The sequence below is a fragment of the Protopterus annectens genome, chromosome 4.part1, assembly GCF_019279795.1.
Source record: "Protopterus annectens isolate FY-2018-M chromosome 4.part1, PAN1.0, whole genome shotgun sequence".
NCBI classification, from domain to species: domain Eukaryota; kingdom Metazoa; phylum Chordata; order Ceratodontiformes; family Protopteridae; genus Protopterus; species Protopterus annectens.
The window spans coordinates 468,799,313-468,816,700 of NC_056734.1; the positions used below are offsets into that span (position 1 = coordinate 468,799,313).

The 17,388-nt window shown below is 41.4% G+C and overlaps 1 long non-coding RNA gene across 1 annotated transcript in view; it reads left to right on the forward strand.

Annotated features, from left to right (window-relative positions):
• LOC122801378 overlaps positions 1-17,388 on the forward strand; it is a 149,590-nt gene that overhangs the window by 108,389 nt on the left and 23,813 nt on the right. Inside the window, exon 4 of the long non-coding RNA XR_006364698.1 lies at positions 12,994-13,020. This is a non-coding gene — a long non-coding RNA (uncharacterized LOC122801378). The remainder of the gene's footprint in view (positions 1-12,993; positions 13,021-17,388) is intronic.

Genomic DNA, 17,388 nt, shown 5'->3' on the forward strand with positions numbered 1-17,388 from the left:
GTAAACACTGTGTGTACTTACATTTCCCGCTTGCTTAGAGTAAAACAGCTGTTGTACACACTTTCCTCACATATCTAGTGGGAAATAGTTAAATATTCAGGCATGTCCAAGTGTCAGTTCCCAGTGTTATCGCCTGTCTATATGATGAATATGGGCATCATGAGGCAATATAGGAATTGTCTCGTGTACACAGTCAATACTCCCCTCCTAACATACAACACTACAACCTGTGGGAGATGCACATATCCTGCCATGCTGGAGGTAAAGCTCTTTCCAACACAGACTGAACCTGACAATAATGTGGGGATGTTAAACGTTTGCACCACACCACACTCATCACATAGTCTCACTAGATCTCCACCACCACAGGCCACACATAGTAAGACTACAACATTTGCAGAGCCTCTCAATACTATTCTGTCTAGGCAACAGAGAACTCCAAAGCAGAAACACAGGCAGCCCCCATCACCCAACACAACACCAATTACTTATAGCCCACAAACTCAGTGTGCCCATCAACCACAGCCAATAGGGCAATATAACATACCCAACACACTAGTCATAGGTGACTCTATAGGCGGTCACACTGATGTCCCACTCAGCAGGCTACACAAGGTGATAGTTACTGTCAGCTGCCTGTCAGGTAACAGGATCTGCAACATAACCTATGCACTCAGGTCACTCCTCAACAGGTACAATATGACTGTGTCATTCTCCATGTTAGTGTGAATGCCCTGAGATGTACCTTCCTGGACTACATGTAAAGAGACATGGAATAGCTCTCCAATCATGTAGCCAGGCAGGTATCGCCCTAGGCCTGAGTAGTATTCGGCCATCATCCAGACTGATAATGCAGTACAAGGACTGAATTATTTACTTCAACAATTGGCTATGCTTCTGGTGTCATTCCAAGGTATACACTATCTGTCTGCTTTGAATGACATGGTCGACAGAATATGATGCTTTGGCACAGATGGCATGCACCTGTCAGCACTGGGATTACAGATAATGGCTAAGGCTCTCGCTGCTCCTATAGTGCCTGTTTTAGGCACGGTTCAAATAACATATTCACCACCATAACAGGAACAGGCAAGCAAAACCTGAGGGTAATGCTACTCAGTGCTTGACATCTTCATCTCAAATGCACTCACCAGTAGCACTCCTTGTAATGGACCATTTAGATATCTGTGCAGTGACTGGGACCTGCTTCTAAGCTCTTGAGAGCACCCCTGCACTACCAGGCTATTACTCATACCACATCTTTTAGTCATGTAACCAGGACTGGAACACCCACGGTGGAGGTGTGTCCATATTTCCCAATGATATCCACACCTCCAGGCTAGTTGTTTAGCACAATGCATCAGAGGTAATCCAAGTGTAACTAACTCTGGCCATAACTGCTATACAAATTGTAGCTTGCTACAGATTCCACACCATACCCCATGGTTAGCAGTCCTCACTTCTTGGTGTACCGGAAAGTAGGGTTAAAACAGACACTACTGATGTGCGACTGTCACTACCCCGCCATTAACTGAGATACCTACTCATGTACAGACACATTAGGCCAATGCTTTCTGGGATTCATAACCTCCAATCGTCTGGATCAACGTATTCGCACCACCACCAGGGCCAACAATATCCTAGACCTGGTCATTACCAACATGTGTGACTGGTGTTCCACACCTGGGGTTATCTCCTCGTTGGTCAGATCTGAACGTACACTAATCACCCTTGTTATCCACATCCCAGCACCACACCCTTTATGGAAAACAAAGTACAATATTTCTACAAAGCTAACTTCAGGCTTCTTATGACAGTAGTAGTAAACATCATGACACCCATGCAGATGGACAATACAGTTACAACCGCTGAATCATACACAACTGCACTTAATTAGCACTTACACGACTGCATGGATCATGCTATCCCAAACAGAGCCATGATGGTACCCACCAGAAAATGGGTGCCACTCTGGTGGTCCACTGCCATGGACATAATGTACAACAGAAGGAAGAGACTTTTGCAAAGTAGAGTACAATCCCATGAGTGGAGGAGCTCCCTGGTCAGCCTCAGTAGGAATCTGAAATCCCTTATCACATCCTCCAAATCTAGCTACGTAAACATTACTGCAGCTAATTCCAAGGACTACCACAAAGTGTTCTAGAGGTATGTCACTACACTCAATGGCGATACCCACATCTGCTCTGACATACAGCAGTTTAGCATGAACATTACAGAACCGACTGATATTGGCAACATCCTGGTAGATAGGTTCAGTGCTAATTTTACACCCCTCTCACACCCTAAAGGGCCCATATCTATACAGGAATGATGCAGAGTCCCTGTGATCACAACTACGCAGTTCAAATCTGCACTCTCTAAAGCCAGGAACACAGCATCCATGTGACCATACAACATCCAAGGCTGCAATTTCCATGAACTTCAGAATGAAATGGCTCCCCACTTGTGTACCCTATTCACTAATAGCCTTGCATCAGGGATTGTGGCCCCTGAATGACACACAACAACAGTTATCACACTCCACAAAGGTGGCACCACAATGGACCAGGGGAACTATTGCCCTATATGCCTGACTAGACTGTTCTGCAAGGCTATGGAGCAAATCATCATGGATCTCATTCACAGAGACATTGGTGGCCTCCAAACATTTGATCCCACCCAGTTTGGATTTGTTAGGGACAGACCATGCCTCCTAAACCTGATGGAGTCCCTTGAGACAGTTACCAGGGCAGTAGATGAGGGTAAGGAGGTCCACACAGCCTACCTTGACCTCTCAAAGGCTTTCAACACTGTTCCCCATTCTGGTATTGTCAACATACACATCCACCTACACATCAACCCCTACGTCGCGAGATGCTATGCAAAGTGGCTCATGGACAGAACCCACACAGTGAGGGTAGCATACCCTAGTTCCCAGTGTAAATCACTTACAATTGGCGTCCCCCAGTCCTCGGTCATAGGGTCCCTCATGTTCGGTATATGCTTCTCTGAGGTACCGGCTAGCACAGGGGGACTTACCCTGAATAGGTTTGCAGATGACTGCAAACTAGGGGCCATGACTGATTCACCAGCTGATACAGACACCCTCCATAAGGGTGTCACTGGGACAGATAGCTGGTGTCAATAACATGGCCTCAAGCTGCATGCCACAAGGTGCATAGACATCCCCTTTGGATTACACCAATCACCCACAGACCCACAGACTATCACGTAGGTGGTAGTCCCCTACATACATAAGACATAATAAGGGATCTTAGAACCAAGTAGATAGCATCCACTCCTTTGATAGCCATATTGCCAAGGTGGTGTGGATATCCTTCTCCGTGGCCACCCTAATCTCTAATGGGTTTGTAGCCAGAAAAAAGGTGGCCATTGTGCCTCTCTACTTATGACTTATGAAACACATTAAAGGGTACAACACCCCATTTGGGATGTACCTTACGAGACAACAGCAATGGCTTTAAATACCACAACATTACCACACCAAGAGGAATACTGACCTCTGAAGGATGATGTATGTAGCCCAACTACAGAAACCCCAACTGTACTCATTTGCATACCGCATACTCAGAGGTGATCTGCTGAACATACAAGGCCCATGTCCAAAACAATATTGATGGATATGCTCCACATAAGCAAAAGCTACTGAGAGCCACATGCTATGGGATATGTACCTAAATGCAATGATGATTAGGACGTACTAGAGGGATACATTCCTGACCCAGACACTCACCATGCTTTGGAACATGATTCCTATGTACATCAGGCAGGGACCCTCACTAGCACTCTTCAAGAGATATCTCGATGGGTGAATGGGAGACAGACATGTACACCAGGGATCACTGCAGTGGCTCTGCTGTACAGAGGCACAGGAAACGAATGGCTCTGCTGTTCACAGGCACAGGACACTAACCTAGGGAGGTGCCATAAGTGAAAACACTGTAGTAAGGCTTACGAATGGCCTTGGCCAGACAGCATAGTACCTAACTATGAACCTTTGAAGCTATTACATGTCCTTTGTGCATGGATCAAGAAAAAAACAAACTAGTAAACCATGAAAAGTAGCGTGAACCAGGAATCCAGGACGCCAAGTTGGTTATTAAAACACTCCACCTTTATTCACCAAAAAGTTTTAGCGCTTTCATCTCTTCAAAAGAGACTTCATCAGAAACAAAGAACTTAATTAATTAACACTTTATATAGTATTAACAATTAATGACATCACAAAACTTATGAAAATTTAAAGCACTACATACATTTTAAATCTGTTGTATATTAAAAACCATGGTTAAAAACTTATTTTCAACATTGGCACAAAGGTCCAGACAAACATCACATATTAAAATATATTGTGTAGTTGTATTCTTGTTTAAAACTATATATGCTGTGAATTTAAATATATATTATACAATATTAAAAACTCTAAAAGAAACTGAAGTGCAACAGTGTAATAAATGAAAATATTTTATAAATACACCCAAAAATATATATTTAAATAAATTCCTTTGTGCATGGATAATTGACTAGCTCTTCCATTTCAATTAGCTATCATGCTGATACACTGTCTGGTGAGTACAAGTCATATGTATCCTGTTATTGTGTATTGTACATGCCAATAGACATACCTGATGTTTGCATAGCATAACAGTAATGCTATGTAATCTGTTAGAGATATCTACCTACAATACTGTGCATTTCACATTTTTGCCACAATATCCCACAATGCAAATCATAATTGCACAGCAGGACCACCTTAGACATGTTATTCTCAATTATACGCTCATACATATGCTTACTGTTACAGTATATCAACATATACTATCCCCTGTTATGGCACGTACTTGTTGGACAAACCCTGCCACTGACAGCGGCTGGAGTGGAATTTTTGTGTTTAAAGTCCTTATACAGCATCCCTTGTGGTGTATGAGGTGTTTACCTTGTGGCCCACAGCAGTACACACAATTTCTATGAGCATTGCTATGCTCAACAATACATCACTACATAATACCTTTTCCCACTATATGCATTGCATACACTTTAATTGATACAGAACAGGTACTACATACACTAACATACTGAGTGTTCTACATACCTTATTAGTATCCCAAGTTGATGATAATATAAGTCCTATTCGTTTTCTGTTTTAACTTTTTTCTCGTATGCACATATGGTTTGAATGTATGACAAGCCATTCTTTTATACTTTGATACCAGTAACATGTGGTATCCTGCCACCAGTTGGTGTTCCAGAGTAGATGATTACATGCACATCAGCTGTGCAGCTACTCCATTAGCCAATTACATGGCAACAGTGGGGTATAATTGAATACTCCACTTGGGCGTTGTCCCTTTGCCCTACCTTTGAGGAAGATGGCCTGGATGTGATGTTTGTGATGAATTGCAACAGCTATATGGAGACACACAGAGGTATATTAACTTCATGGCTGCCATGGATTGTGTATAGCGGCTAGAGGATGTAGTTCTACGTGTGAGTATAACAGTTATAGCAGTCATTTGATATGGGATTATTGCAACCAAACCTTGTAACATCGGTGTCTGTTCCATTGTACAACAGCAACAATTTCACATAGGGCCATTATAGTGTGTCTCTCACAAGGTATGTTAAGGCTTCTGCAGATGTCAGAGAGTGAGTGGAAGTTTGTGATGTTATTACAGTCTGTATTGCAATTGTTTCGGGTGTGGGGGAGATGTAGGTGGGTGTACATAGCAGATGCAGGTGTGTAGGAACTGCATTTATACATATACCATATGTGTGTGAGGGCTCCTTCCCTAATTGAAGAACTATCATTTAATAGACTAATACTATGGTTATTGTGGGCTTATTCATTAAGCCATTGTTAATTGGTTCCTGTATAACATGCAGGTGATGTTGGTCCTTCAATCCCTTTGGAAATACATCGGTATGTAATGAAATGTTGCTACATGAAAGCTGTCTCGTGTATTTCTGTCACAGATATCTGCACTCATTAGAGTTGTGTTGGTGACTGAACCTCTTTGCTTGGGTTGCCACCTTTCAAATGGCCATAGTGGGACATTTGCAGGATGCACATCAGATTTTAGAGGCCGACACATACCCACGGTATAGAACTTTACATATATGCCTATATAAAAGCTTATATTCTTGTAGTGGTTTACTTGCTTATCCTGTTTCTTGTTACATATAGGTATTTTAGATACAGATGACTATTTTATGCAACAATTGCATTAACTATGGAACATGCCAAACGTCTCGAGATTGTAGGACATTAGTATTTGTACTGATTTTGGTCAGGACACTACCGCACATAGAGGGACTGCCCCTCGCAAGGTGGGACAGATGGTAACCCTATCTTTGGCTCATGTCCATAGCACATATTTGTAATAGTGTATAGACATATATACTCTCCATATCCTTTGTTCATAACGTTCAGTTGTGGCAGAATGTGTGATTGCTATGGTACATGTTATGCACATATTTGAAGACTTCAACTGCTGTATACAGCATACCCATGGATTCAGGAATGCACACACTTCCAACAACCACATTACCATTCCCAGACTCCCAAACCCCACAATACCGAACACTCAAACTTGCGACAGTCAAACTCCCAGAAATAACACAAACACAGCACACACACACGCACACACAGACACACTGCTACCCATCACATCCAAACAAACCATCCTACATTACGTATGGTCAGGTGGCCATGCCCCCATACACACCCCATGTGGGTTGCTGCGCCCCCCACACCACAGCTACTGTAATGATCTACCTCTGAGATAGCACAAACAGACACACAAAGCAAACCCCCACACACACATTACAATCCCCCGGAAACACACACCACACTCAGAACACACACTTACACACACTACATCAATTAGAAACGCACTTAAACACAGTACCTACCTGGACCGCAGCACCAGAAGCACTAACTAAATGTCCGTTAACATCATGATAATAGTACTCCTGGTTCTAGTGTTCCAGTACTGTGGTGTTTCGGTCTTTAAGCCTCGTGATTACGAGTGTTGGTATGTAAAGCATTCGGTATTTGGTAGTATCCTATTTATATGTACCTCCATAGTTGTGTAGATGTTGTTAACCTATCTATATATTTGCATATATATGTATATCTGTAAATATCGACATATATCGCTCTACCACCCTTTCTCTCTCTCTAGATTATATATATATATATATATATATATATATATATATATATATATATATGTATAGAGAGAGAGAGAGAACACACCTTCCGTTGGGTACATGGCGGATGTACACTATTTCCCAAACTCCGCCCTTTTGTGTTTTAACCTGTCACAATACACACCTGCCGTTGGTGCATCTCAGGTAGCTTAGTGGTAGGTGATTGTGTACATGGTTGTGTGTTCTACTCCTGGCAGTGGTCACTTTACCTCTCAGAGCAGGCACTATTAGTACAAGGGCAAATAACGCACATTTCAGTGGTTCTGGGCAGCTTTGCCCATGATCTGCACGATATTCGGCAAAGGTTTGGCCTGTGTTGCACATATCTGTGTAGTCATGTTTAAATGACGCTTACCAGAACAAAAACCCACTAAAGTGCTTAAACTTGCTCTAATGACCTGCATCCAATATCCATTATTCGGGACATCAGAATTACGTAACAGCCCTTGCAGGTCATGCATGAGACAGTCAGTGGCTTTACCACTGGGGCATCTGGGATATGTACAAGTGTTATGGTTTTTAGTATGTGGATTGTACTACAGCTGTTCTCCATACTGCAAACAAATGTGTAACTGAGTTAGTTTACATATGGATGCTACCTATTAATGGTATGTCCAAGTGATGCTTAATGGATGTGCTCCAGCTATGGGAATCCATGTCACAGTGAGCCACACACTGTAATGTGCTAAACCTTGCCACAACCATAACTGGAGAATGCTGGGGTGACAGATACCTGTCATGGGTACTCCCCATGCTTTGGAACTACATCCCTGATTACATTATATGGAGCCCCTCATTAACACACCAGGGAATCCTTGCAGAGTGGGTGCAGAACAGTAGTTACACCCCAGGGATCCCGCAATTGGCTCTGCTCCACAGAGGGACATTTAGTTAATCAATGAGGTGGTGACAGCAGACACATTTTGGCTAGGCTTATGAATGGCCTCTGACAATTAGGCATGTACATACCGATGTACCTAGGAACCTATACATACAGTATCAACACATGCTGTTAGCTTAATTTACTGTTCAGGTGTTGATTTACCTTGTACCAATAGCTGTTGTGTGTGCAATAGTTGAGGGCTGCCTATGTTGGATGCACACAGTAGACCACCTATACATGACAATTTACAGGTGGTCGTGTGTGTGCCATCCATTTTACTGTGTGTGCAGGTGGAGAAGTGTGTCAGTCTGTAGGGGCCTACACTGTCAGTGTATGTGCTATACGTTCCCTCTTTGCCAAGGCATGGGCATATTGGGCATGCCTCCGACTGCCTACTGGGGCTGGCACAGGGTGTTCATGGTCTGTATCCCTCTGTACCTGTGGTACCCTTGGCAATTGCGGTGGGCTGTGAGGGCCTTCACCATTATGTCCCTGCTGCAGCTGTTTCCGCAGGATCATATTATGTAGCATGATACATACTATGAAGATGTGGACACACGTGCTTGGAGAGTACTGCAAGGCTCCACCAGATATGTCCAAGCAACAGAACCCTGATTTCAGCATCCCAAACACACGCTCTATGATGATTCTGGTTTGTGCGTGTGCCTCATTATGGCGTTCTTGCATGGGTCTGTGTGCATTTCTGATGAGAGTCATCATCCACAGCTCCAGTGCATAGCCAGCATCCCCCACAAGGTGGCCATACGGGATGCCCCCCCTGACAAATACCTGGTACAGCTGTGAGGCATGCCAGATGTGGGAGTCATGGTAGCTTCCAGGACTGCCAGCACACACATCTGTGATAATGCCCTGGGCATTGCAAACAACCTGGCAGTTGGAGTGGTATCCCTTGCGGTTTATGTAGCACCTACCATGCTCACCGGGTGGTGACTTGATATATATGTGTGTGCAGTCTATTGTACCCAGTACCTCCGGGTAGTCTGCCACACGGTGGAAGAGGCGCATATTGCTGGCCAACTCCTCCTGAGTTCAGGGAAAGTATATATGCTCATTGGCATGTGGTAACATGGCATCCAGGAACTGATGGAGTACCCTGGATGCTGATGCCTGTGAGATCCTCATGGTATCTCCAGTTGGCCTTTGAAAGGTACCTGTGGCTAGTATTCTCAAGCTTGCACATACATTTGTGTCCACTGGGATGGGTTCCCCTCTGTTGTTTCTGTCTCTGAGGCATGGCCAGCACAGCTGAATGATTTGCTGTATGATGTCCCTGTCCACCCTGTAATGCTCTACTATCTCCAGATCATGAAGCCCCTGGTAGGTTACCCTTGGTCTGAACACTCTTCTCCTCCTCTGGTGCCTGAGGTGGTTGTTAGCATCATCCTCCACACCACCTTCAGTCTCCAACACATGCTGATGAATCACAACTATGGCAGCTCCCAACATGTACATTGTAAAAGTTCCCCATCTGTTTACACCGATGGTGCAGTGTTTGGGAATACATGAGTGTGTGTGAGGTGCCTTCACACTTTATACTATTGTGCTTTGGAAGCTGATGATGTCATAGGGTGTGTATGTACAATCCGAGCTGCAGGGTATCTTACTTATGTGTTTTACCACAGGTACTGCTATTGTGGTGCCTTTGGTGTTGAATTACATTTAGCTGCCATGGATCACCTCTTGCCCTTGCCTTCACTTTTCAATCCGATTCCCCTCCCATTGTCAGGCATGCATCCAGCAGCCTGCTTTCTTGTTTTGTACTTTCCCAACCCAGGACTGTGTTGCGAAATGTGTTCTATAGCCAATCTACTGCAGGTTTGCTTTGCTCTGCTGTGACAGTTATTTTTTCTTTGCAATCCGGCACCTCCCTTTTCCTGTTTTGCAGGTTGCTACTAGCAGCCTTGTTAGCTACCGTCAATAGCCCACCGTGAGTTAATAAGTGTTAATTACTCAGTTGTACTCCAATTACCCTACTGCGGCAATTCCTTATTGTCTTCCTGTAACCTTCCTGTTTCAGCTGTGGTGTGTGCCACATGCAGCCATTTACCAGGTTTCAAGCATGTTGTCATCCGCGTACAGATGCGCTTTCGGTCACCTTGTGTGCTCTCAGCTAAGCAAAGCTATGGCTACATCCACACCCCTATTCTGCGCCTTTGCTTAGCAATGGGCAACCCGGATTAGCAATCCTCCAATGTGCTTACAGCTATGGTGGCACACCCCTCTGATAATGTCATGTATACCTCCAGGCCACTCCTTGGTGTTGCACAGCTGCGCCGTGTGGTATATCCTTACGCCGGCAGGACGTTTATCATTCAGTATTACTTGCCTCATTTGCATGGCATTGACTACTAATTCATAGTTACCGCGCCAAACACTGTCACAGACCCTTAGCAAACTTTACGCCTTGGTTATGATGTAGCATGCATACCATTGACTATTATGGCAGAATCATGATTTGTTTTACATTGCAATTTTATGACATCTATATATATTTTCCTTGTGTTCCCGTTTGCGCACACAAGCCCTGCAGTTGTACTTTGCGTTAGTGTGGCCATGACATTAAATGTTATTTTTTATATGTTGTGCATGTTTTTTATGCCATTGGCTATATATTTAGACATTGGCATATGTTAACTTTGTAATATGTAAGTTTATTCCACTTTCATGGCTCCAATGTCCTGTTTGAAAAAATGTAAACCATTTTTTTGGTTTACATTTCTGTATGCTTACGCTACGCCTGCACCACTTCATGAGTTGCTATGTACCTTCATTTGCATGATGCACTACTGCGCATGGGGTGATTAGCATACATGCACCGAGAGCAGCGCAGATCTGTTGTACGCTGATAGTGCACGTAGAATTGGATCGTACTTGAATCGCTCAGTGGCCATATTTGGCGTTAGACTGCCAATGATACGTCTACACCTGGCTCAAGCTTCATGAATCCCCCCACATGTTTATTTTACATCATCATCATTATAATAACCAGTACCACAGTCATGCTCACGGTTCAATGTTGGATGTTCAGAATGATGATACTTAAAGCCGTCTGTAGGCCTTCACTCAGTTTGGCATCAATTAGTGTTGGAGCATAAACTCTTGGACCCAACTAATAATGCAAAACTCTCTTAAAGGCAGATAAGTTGTCCAGCAGCTCTGATGAAGTCCTTGTACTTTTATTGGATGAAAATGCTTAACCACAGTGTACCTTATAGTTAATAATAATACATATATATTGTATTTCTCGTTCTTGTTTTTTTTTCTTTTAATGTGGATTTACATTTCCCTGTCTCATATTTATGTTCTGTTCTTGGTTTTACTCTTTGTCTTCATGTTTATCTTATACATCATACTGATACTGTGGCCCTTTAAAGTTAGGACAGCATATGCTTCTGAAGTTTAACAGCTACTTTTGAGAAATGTTATCATTCTTGCATTCCTTATGGAAAGGTATATTCTTCCATCACTTACTATAGCCCCATCCATCAACCCTAAAAATATTATGCCTCTGAAAATATACTTGCAAGTGTCACAGTACTGAAGTTTAAGTATTTGCAATTGCTTACTGTAATTACAAGTACTAGCCAGATTACCTGAAAATGTTTAGATTGCTTCCAGCAAACCAGTGTTTTATGCATACATCCCATCATGCAAACACACAAAAAAGCACACAAAGACACACACACACACACACACACACACACACACACACACACACACACACACACACACACACATACACACACACACACACACACACACACACACACACACACACACACACACACACACATACAAATATCAAAAAACTGTAGACCATATTACCCATGTCTGTGCACAAAGTTAGCAGTTAGAATAACTGACTAAATCTGAATCCATTATGGTGAGAAATGAAGTACATGAAACAGATTTTCCCACCCAGGTTTCAGTAACCAGTTGGGTCTTGAGCTCCATCTCTTGTCCACATGCTGTACTGAGTCTGGCAGTTTATCTAAGAGGATTAAGGATATCGTTGTTAATGAGCTTCATCTTTTGGTCCTGGTTTTGAGTCTCCTGAGTTCCACTTACAAACTGTTTCACTCAGAGCAAATCATTTAAAGAATCATTTCTCCTTTGTCACTCCTAAAAAGGGATATTCATGTCCAAAGGGCTTACCCATTTACCAAATGAATAAAATTAAAAATGAATAAATGGAGTCACAAAATCCAGTATGCTGAATCAGACACCCAACCCAAATACTATGTTAATGAAAGACATTATTGTGTTGTGAATCCCATTCTGTAAAACAGTACAGGGAGAATGGGCTGACATGCTTCATTGGATACAGTACTCTGTGTCACTCTTTGAAATACCTCCTTCTACAACACCCTCAAGTAATCTATCTTATTAACTTCCGTGGGTAGCAACAGCATTGTGGAATTATTTACTGCAATTTCACTAGACCTTTCTCACATTTATAGTTCACAATCCAGTTAGTTACAAAAACTGCATGTGGCTTGAAGTTCATCAACATCATTTTGTCCAACTTGACATCAGAACCTGTTTTAAGATAAGTATTACTTTGTAAAATATTTCTATTTTCATATTATTTATTCAGGAAGAAAATGTGAACTATTTATCTATAACATTTTTCTGTGATAACCAAAGTTTAGTTTATCCAGGTATTTAAGAGCATTTATTTTTTTATGAATTTTTCTTTTTCATTATGATATGGAATGTGATTTAAGAAGCATCATTATTATTTCAGTTTAGTGTCAAATTGCTTGTGTACATTTTTTCAACATGGTTAATTAAGGGGCATACTTAGTAATGGATATAGTTACAGAAATACTATTTTAATTTCTTCTGATTTTTAGATGAACAAATCACAGCAGATGTAACAGGTAAGTAACTCAATTTTTTCTTTTTATATATATATATATATACCATATTTATGCATGATTTTTTTATTAGCAGATGTAATTCACCTTACTGAATCAAATACTTTCAGCCAGTTCATAACATTGATCACAAAAGATCCAAATATGAAACAGTTTGAAATACTTGATCACGTTATCTTGAATTGTTGAAGTACTGCAGGGAATTAAAGCACACAACTAGACACAACCACAATAAATAAATACTTTGTTTTAACTTGAAAATAAAGTAATGCATTGGAGGTAAACCCACTTGCACCCTTCCTCCCCTCTGCATAGTTTGTTTCTAAAGAAGACTCACCTGTGATATAGGAATAATAATAATCTGTCCTTTCTCCTGGATTTATATTTATTTGTTCATTTATTTATTTATTTATTTAATTTGTTAACAGGGTAAATGTACTGGTCCTAAACACCAGACCATTTTAAGTCATGACCCATGATAAACTTCAGGAGCAAACATGCAGCAAAAAATCATGTAAGCACACAGTTATAAACTAGATGCATACATATTTATTACTTCAACATTTCTTTTACCCTAACCAAGTTTAAACCACCTAATAAAGTTGAGAAATATGAAATGCATTAAGTCAGGAAAAAAAAAACAAAAAGTAATGGTGATGATAACGATAAAGATGATGAAGGTTACAAATTGAACCCTGTATATCCACTAATAAAACAAATTCTTAGAGATTTTCAGAATGTTGCCCCTCTTTCAAGAACATGGTTTTAAGTTTAAATTTGAAACATGCAAATACATGATGTGGGATATAAACCCCCCACAGGTTTATATAGAAGGGGCTTGATCCTGAAAAACAAAAAGTGTGTTTATTTGGTTTTATATTTTATGTTAACATTCATACAGTTATAGCTTACCTCTCTGCCTTTTAAATATGTATGAATTAAATTAACCTTTATGCTGAATTTTCAGCTTTTATATTAAATAAAAAAATAAGGACAAACAGCTTAGATAAATGTTACTTTTTATTGACAAAACACTAAATAAAGTCATCAATATTACTTTTTCAGAATCCATATTTTCATTTCTCATGTTTTCCATTTGATTACTTCACAGATCTGCTCCTAGATAGGTAGACAAAGCCAGTGGAAGGCTTGCATGTCATACCAGAGATAACATAAAATGTTAATTACATATACTCTGGTGGCCAAATTTTATGCCATCTTTAAAACTGTTTTGGATGTAAGTATTACACATTTGCAATTAAAGTAACCTCCTCAAAATTATTGATGAAGTAATACCTTAAGTAATGAAACCACTTCAGAACACAACTGCCATGGGCACTATAAGTTCTTTCGGGAGTTTTCCAAACTTCATAAAAGAATCTAGTGAAACATTTACACATTTTTATTAATTAATTAATTAATTAACTACAAGTGGCTAAACTCCAGATATTTGTATCATTCAACAGTTGGTCTCATACACAATGGAATAATTAAATCATACTTAAAAAAGTGCCAACCTGCCAGTGTTACATGTAATTCTACAAACTTCTAGATGCACCAGTAACTGATGTTAATGTAACCTGCAGTTTGAGCAATATGCTGCTGTTGGCAGAAGATTCCTCCTACCGAATTAGCTGGTATTTCTTGAAGAGATAATATTATCAATGGAAGACCACATATGCCACATAATTAGATGTAGCAAAAACATCACCATAGCACTACTATCAAATTATTCAACTCATTATTAAAAGTTATGCACTCAACGAGCAAAATAAATAAATAAAAATACAAATAAAACAGTGGTTGGGTTTGAAAAGAAAATAATAAAACTTTGCCTATTTCACCCTACTGAAGTATTCACAGAAGTACCTTGAGATTTGATGTCAGGACCAGTACTTTAGGTACTCTTTTTTTTTTTACAGAAACAAATACAAGGAGATCATTTTGGTTATTGATATATCCTGATCTACAGACTATGGAATGCAAGCACTCATTTTAAGGACACAAACTTATCTGAAGATGATTTCAAAAAATATTATCTATTGAAAAACCATCCGTCTATATCTCAATGTCACCAAATGTAATATTGTCAAATGAAGGAAATGCTACGTAACTTATTGACAAAACACTAAATAAAGTCATCAATATTACTTTTTCATAGGTTCATAGGTTCATGGGTTTATACTAGGCTATCTGCCCTAAGGCATTTATAAGCCTAGCCCAAATTTTTGTGGCTTACGCCACCCCTTATATGAAAAAATACTGTGCCCATTAGTTTGTTGTGCCTCTGTCCAGCAGTGACACAGAGATGATTCCCCGGATAAACCTACGATCTCCCATCCACAGGTCAAGATTTCTCTTGAACAGAGCCAGTGAGGTGCTCTGCCTCACATGGACCGGATTTTATTCCACAGCATAGGAATCTCTGAGTGATAAATCTATCCCTCCAGCACGTCCTATTTATATCCGTGCTAAGGTTTAAGTCGCTTGCTCTAGTGGTTTTGGTGGATTTGGATTTTTTGAGGTGGAGCATGTCCATTAATTCCGGGTTGGACATGGCCTTGTATGTCAGGCACATGTCACCTCTGAGCAGATGGTATGCAACTGAATAGAGCTGGAGTTTCTTCAATCTGGCAGCATATGACAGATTTTGGAGTCCCTTTATCCTTTTGGTGAGGAACTTTTGGGGTCTCTCCAATTGCTGCAGATGTCAGGTGAGATACATCCCTAATGGGGCATTGTACTCGATCATTGGTCTGATAAGTGAAGAGTACAGGGGAACAATGACCTCACTAGATCTGGATGTGAATCCCTTCATGATCAGGTGGGCAATGTAGAAGGTCTTTCTAACCACTTTAGCAACGTGAGTGTCAAAAGAAAGGCCACTGTCAACCTTGGTCCCCAGGTCCCTGATAACCTCTTCTGTGCTTAGTGGATTGCCACCTATATGGTAGCTTGGGGTTACCTTGTTTTTCCCGAAGGGTATGACTATACATTTTTGGCGTTTAACTTCAGGCCATGGCTCTGGCACCAGCTATCTGTTTCCATGAGTCCCTTCTGAAGGATATCCGTGTCCGATGCACTTTCCACTATGGCGCCCAGTTTGCAGTCGCCTGCAAACTTTGTCAGCCAAAGTCCTCCCATGCTGGCCTGTACTTCTGAGAAGTAGATGCCGAACAATAGGGGCCAAGGACTGAGCCCTGTGGGACACCACTTGTGACCGGCTTGGAGTCTGACATAGCGCCAGCAACTCTAACCCTGTGGGTTCTGTCCTTAAGCCAGTTTGCAACCCATCTTGTGACATATGGGTTTACATTTAAGCTGGTAAGTTTTTCTACAATACCCGAGTGGGGTATTGTGTCGAAGGCCTTTGCAAGGTCAAGGTAGGCTGTATGGACTGCCTTTCCCTCATCAATGGCCTTGGTGACTGTTTCGAAAAAGTCGACCAAGTTCAAAAGGCATGATCTGCCCTTGACGAAGCCAAACTGGGTCGGGTCCAATGTCTGCAAGTCCCCTATATCTTTGTTTATGAGCTCCATTATGATCCTCTCCATAGCTTTGCAGACTAGACTTGTTAAGCTTATGGGGCGGTAATTACCAGGGTCCGTAGAGGCACCGCCTTTGTGGAGTGGGACCACAGTTGCTGTATGCCACTCTTTGGGCATGTATCCTGTGGTAAGGCTGAGATTAAACAGCTGCCTTATGTGTGGGTTTAGTTCCTCATTTAGCTCGTGTAGCACACAGCCGGGGACACCATCCGGTCTCATTGATGCTGTGTTTTTAGCTTTAGAGAGAGCAGCTTTCACCTGCGCATTTGAGATGTCTGGGAGGCTGCACTCTGCTGGGATAGTTATCTCTCCTTTAGGGGGGGAGAGGGGGGTGAAGTTTGCACTGAACCTGTCTGCCAGTATGTTGCCAATGTCTGTGGGTTCAGTGATTTTTGTATCATTTTGGACTAATTCTGAGCATATCTGGGAGTTTCCACCCAGGTTCCTAACATAGCTGAAAAAGGCCTTATGATTGTCGTTGAATCCATGGCAATTTTTCTCTCAAAATTGGCCTTAGTTGATTTTATGAGTGCTCATATTTTTTTACTAATAATGACCAGGGGTGACTTCCCTTTTATGGATTTTGTTCTATCATGTAATAGCTTTCTCCTCTTATTGTAAAGTTTGTTAATGGCTGGGGTCCACCAGACTGGATGTTTGCCCTTTGTGGAAAGAGTCTTGGTTTTATTTGGGATTGCCTGATCCATGCTGTCCTGGAGGTGTTCATAGAAGGCATTTGTAAGGGCTTCCACAGCTTGGGTTGTGGTTTCCACTGGCTCAGGGGCCTTGAAGGATACCATACCAGTCTTGAGTAGTGTGAAGT